The sequence below is a fragment of the Lupinus angustifolius genome, unplaced genomic scaffold (assembly GCF_001865875.1).
Source record: "Lupinus angustifolius cultivar Tanjil unplaced genomic scaffold, LupAngTanjil_v1.0 Scaffold_157_30, whole genome shotgun sequence".
In the NCBI taxonomy this organism is placed as follows: Eukaryota; Viridiplantae; Streptophyta; class Magnoliopsida; order Fabales; family Fabaceae; genus Lupinus; species Lupinus angustifolius.
Window position 1 is genome coordinate 40,388 of NW_017726107.1, and position 6,000 is coordinate 46,387.

The following is a 6,000-nucleotide window of genomic DNA, read 5'->3' on the forward strand; positions in this document are numbered from 1 at the left end:
TGAGGACTATGATTCAGTCTACCGCTGAGGCTCAGAATGCCATGTTCTGCTCAGAATTTCAGAAGCTGTCTATGCTTATCCAGGGAAATCAGAACACTGCTGTGCCTGATGATCAGCCTGTCTATCCTCCGCCTCAACCTTAGTTTAGCTGACCTTAGACCTAGGTTATCCTATCCTTAGGTTTATTTTTATCTTGTGGCACCTTCTGGATTTAGTTATCGTTGTTGCTTTCAGAACTGATTCGTATTTTGCTATTTGTCTTTTATTTGACTTTATGGCCTGTACTATTTCATGACTTTCTTTACTCTTTATGCTATGCAAATGTTTGTGTTTTTGCTATAATTATGTCAAAATAGCTTATTTGCCTTAGTGAATGGATCTTGATCATTTGAGATTTAATAATGCTTACAATGCTTAATATTTGATTAAATCTTGCATGCCATTCTCACTTCTTATTAGCTATTTTTTGTCCAATAAAGCGCATTTGTTCAATTTACCCATAAATGAAACAGGTTAATTTGTTAAAACCCAAATTAATTCATTAACATTGTTTTATGATTAACTAATATCTCTTCCTAGCTTTTTTGACCTGGGTTATCTTTTTGATAATGTCAAAAGGGGGAGAAAGGTTGTTTTGTTGCTTCTCAATTGTGCAGGTTGATCGTTATAACAGCTTCCGATAAATGTGCGCATTCCATCAACCTTGCCAACACAATCTTCAAGCTTATTCATCAAGCAATTGTTACTTTAAAATTGATGAACTTGATGTAGAGTTTGTCATCATCAAAAAGGGGGAGATTGAAAGTGTGCATGTCAAGAGGAACACTTTGGAAAGCTCTCCTTGAACGTCATGGTTTTGATGAGGACAACGTGTGCCTAAAAGTGCTTGAAGATAACCAACAATCCAACGTGCTTAAGTCTTTTATTTGGTACTAGGCTTAGACTAGTTTCTAGTTTAAGTTGAGTCGAAGGCTTAGGGCACCTAAAACATGTCTCATATGCATTTATCTTTAAATCATTTCATCCATGAGATATGTTCATTTGATAATATGTTCATGCATTACATAAATACATGTATATATGCATTCTAGGCATAAAACTAAGTGTCAAACATGTATTATCTAAGTGCATAACATATTTGATGTTTTCTATTTGAAAATACATATTTTATTTAGTGTTAATCGATTAACCATACCTTTAATCGATTAACCCAACTGCTGTGTAAAGTGGTTGCCACTGGAACACGTTTTTGTAATGCAGTTAATCGATTAAAGGTTTACGTTAATCGATTAACCTAACTGATTTTTAAGTTGTTGAAACTGAAAAACTGAAAAACAGAATCAGTTATGATTTTTAGTCCCGTTAATCGATTAAGAAGGTATTTAATCGATTATCTGGGGTTCTGGACTGATTCTTTATAAACTGCGTTTTCAGAATTAATCTCATAAGTTGCATGTTGCATTTATTAGAGAGTTAGAGCATTCTACGTGTTAATTGCTGCATCTATTTGTTAATTGCATTAGTGAGTTTAGAAATGAGAGATTCCTTGCTTTAGGATTGAGTGCATTTCATGTTATAATCTCTCACGTTTTCCCTCACATGTTCATGCATATTTTGATGCGTTTTTTCATGAATTTTATGATTCTGTAACTTCTGTTTTCATAACTAATACTTGTCATTTCACATGTGTTTGTGTTAAATGTGCATTAGAGTAAAGCCTTCATGTTGTATTTGAGCTTAGGTATAGCTTAATATTACTCTTGTAATTCTTGTATAATTGTTGTGAAAGGGAATCTCTTGGTGTCGTATCACCAGTAGAGATTGTGTGTTTCTTCATAGCTTAGAGTGTAAGAAAAGGAAAGAACGAGAGATTCTTTGGCTGGGGCTACGCCGAAAGAAACGTTTTCTTTATCGGTAGGAAGGGAGTCAAACCATTGAATAGTTTCTTTGATTTCTTGTATTTGCTAAGTGTTGTAATTGGATAATGTGTTTGTAAATTACATTGATTCGATTATAGTGAAGGAAATCTCCCAAGTCAGCCGGGAGGCCTGGATGTAGTTTGCAGTGGACAGCAAACGAACCAGGATAAAAATTCGCGTTGCAGGATTTGTTTTCTCTCTCTCTCTCTCTCTCTCTTTACTGTTTTTCAATCGATTAATTTGTATATTGGATTCAATTCATACATTCTGTTCATTTGCTGTACTGGATGCTATTCTAATATACAAATCTGTAAGCTCTGTATTCGTTCTATTATCGGTTAACTGTTCTGCATTTAATCGTTTCTGTAATTGCTTACTGTTTCTGTTTAATCGATTAATATTGTTGTGTTAATCGATTATTCTGTTTCTGTTAATCGATTAAAATTGTTTCTGTTAATTGATTAAAAACTGTTTTTGTTAATCGATTAAGATTGATCAAATAATCGATTATCTTCCTTCATTAATCGATTAAATAGGGTTGATTCAGCATTAAGTGTTGAATTTTGAAAAGCGGTAGTTCTAACCGCGACACCTATTCAACCCCCCCTTCTAGGTGTATTGTAACCACTGATACCTAACAAATTTGTGGCAAGAAGTCATAAATAATGAGATAGACTATCTAGAGTCTAACAAGATATACATTATTTTAGCTCAATCCGTTATGGAAATTGAGATGATAGCACTAGCAACAACTAGTGAAGAAACAAGTTGGCTGAAAAGCTTGCTCGCAAGGATTCCTTTATGAGAAAAACTGATACCAGTTGTATTGATCCATTGTGATAGTACTGCAGCTATTACAAAAATTGAGAACCACTTTTATAACGGTAAGAAACAAAAAATACGTCGTAAGCACAACATCATTAGAGAGTTACATGAGCTGTTAGAGTGAATCATATACACACTGAGAATAACTTAGCAGATCCTTTGACGAAAGGACTAGCTAGAGAGAAAGTCCACAATACTTTTAAGACTATGAGACTATTGTCCTTAGAACGGGATCACTCATGATGGTAACCCGACCTAACTGACTAGAGATCCCAAGAAATAGGTTTAATGGGTAATAACAAATTGTGAAGTGATATGAGAATGAACATGTGATAAAATTATGAGAGGCATGATTCATGCAACATGAGTACTCTTGATAGGCTCACCTATGTGAATATGGAAGTGGGGCCGCTTCCTATGAAATTGTGGGGCATAAATTTCTAGAGCGTTCACTATACATGGATACACATACATGACCTTTAACGCACGAGCTTTACATAATACACCTTCAAAAATGTTGTGTGTGGTTTAATGTTGGAGATAGAGTTCAAGACTACGAGTCACTCTAGTAAAATCTAGATCTTATTCACTATGCGATGGTTCAAGTCGTGTGACACGTTTGTTTATGCACAATCTTATTGAGACCACAAAAATTCTAGAAAATCGTTTTTAGTTTCAAGTGGGGAATTGTTGGAACTTGGTTTGTTGAAAACCATAAGTGAAAACTTTTGGGTGTGAAATCTAAAAAACTCGCAAGTCCCACATAGAAGAGTTTTGAAAAAAACAATTCTCAAGTCCCACATTGGAGAGATGAGGAACTTAAAAAAAATCTCATGTTATAAATAGAGGTCTTCTCCCCTCATTATAACTCGCCCCAAGTTGAATGTGCTTTCATTCAACCTTTTCTTTCTCCTTCATATTTTTCGCCGAAGCATTTGCAGCAAACTTCCCCATTTCTTTACGTGGTACTAAAAATTGACACAGACAACCAAATTGCGGGAATTTCGAGAACTGATACTAGTAGTCAGTAATGAGGGAAAAAAATTGGTACAAATAGCCAAATTGTGGGCATTTTGAGAACTGACACTGATAGTAAGTATAATTGGAAAAGAATTGACACAAGTAACCATATTGTGAGAATTAAGAGAATTGACACTAGTAGCCATATTGCGCGAATTGACACCAGTAGCCATATTGTGGGAATATCGAGAATTCGCAGTGATAGCCATATTGTGGTGGGTGTATTCAAGATTGGTTCTTACAGTGCAGTAAGAATTCGATAACAGAGATCTGAGCTGTTTTATCCTGGGGATGACATGGTTGATAGTCTGCTTGCATAATTTGGGCAGTGCCACGAAACGTCTTAAAGAAAGCGACTTGGTCGTGACTCAACGAGTAAGTATTATTTCATGCCATTTAGAATTGTTGCATACAACGGTAACAACATTAGTAAAAAAAAAGGTAGCAATGATTTTAGTAATTAATATGTTGTCTATAATGATTTCAAGTAACTTATGTGATTTATTGTTCATAAGTTTCTATATTTGTTGTTTTATGTTAAATGATTTTTTGATATGCTTATTCTATTTAATTTGATATTTATGTTTACAACTCTCTAAATTTTTACTTTTCAATTCACACCAATTATTTTAGTTAAGATTGGGCTGCTTATTGGGTAGCAAAGTGGGTTTGCTATTGTCCCAACTAAAGTCAATCTAACACTCTAGTTTGATAAACAAGTGGAGCATAAAAATATTTCAGACTCATTCTACCCTAATATTTTTCCTGTCAATCACCTAAATTATAATTTCTTTTGAGGGAAATTAAAAAGGTTTGGATTGATGGAAATGAAGTGCATTATACTAATCTTTTTTAAGGCACATTATGCTAAACTTAATTGCATGGAATGTTTAGAATGAATTCCATTCCATATCCATCAATGTATTTTTATGCTAAACTTAATGGCATGGTTTGCTATTTTTATGTTACTATTGTTGGAATCTTATTTCTTAAAAATACTATTTACACACTAATATCGTTGTGCTTATTTTTATAAAAGAATGTGAGCCCAAAAAGCATAAATGAGGAGAAAAAATTGTTTTTTATTTTAAAATATAAAAGTGTAACATGTAGTGTATGTTGTGGGAATGAAATAAGAATAAAAGATTAATATCTATTATTGCAAAAAAAAAAAAATTAATTTATAAAATATGCATAATAAATTATAAAATAATGTGAAAACCAATTAAGAATAAAATTTATATTCTCTGTATTTTCATGTAACTTTTATGAGCATGAGATGAAACAAGATAACATTAACTTCTAATTTTTACTTCATTTTACTCTTTTAAAAAAGGTTTTACACAACATTAGATGTAAGGGTGGAAACAGACCAGGCCAGACCAGACTTTGCCTTAAACAAGCTCAGCCTATATAGCACATAGGAGCTTGGGCCTGGCCTGTTAGCCTGTTTCAATTTTTTTTAAAGCCTAGGTCTGACCTGTTTAAAAGTCTGGTCTGACCTGTTAGCCTATTTAAAGGCCTATTGTACTATATGCTCATGAAATATGCTACCATATCTACATTTTAATGGGCTTATAGACTTATTTTTAGATAGGCCCATCTAATTCTAATAATTAAATTATATTTTTATATACATTTTTATATTAATATTACACATATATAATAATATTGCTTATATTAAAATAGTATAATTTCAACATTTTTATATAATATAACTAAATAGGCTGGCCTGTCAGACTTTATAGGCCTTTTAGGTGGCCTAAAGCCTGAACTATTAAGCTAAATAGGCTATTTAGAAAGCCTGAGCCTGTTCTGTTCATGAAAAAAGCCTAGCATGACCTAGCCTGTTATATGCCAGGTAATAGGCCCCTGATAGGCGGTCTGACCTATTTCCACCCTTAATTAGATGTGACACTAGGGATGGCAAAACAATCCGTACTCGTGGATACCCGCAGGTAAAACTCGTACGGGCACGGGTATGGGTCACAAACGGGTACCCGTGAGTTTTACGAACGAGTTTTTAAAAATACCCATCGTACATACAGGCGGGTATGAGTATTATGGTACCCGTGTCCGCGAGTAACCGTTATTTATATGATTAATATATTATATTTAATTAAAATAAAAACTACATTATTCTAACATTCATATGTACATTTTTTTACTTTTACTTTATTTACATATTTTATTGAGTTTGGTGATGAAACACCCTACAAGTATTATTACATGTGTA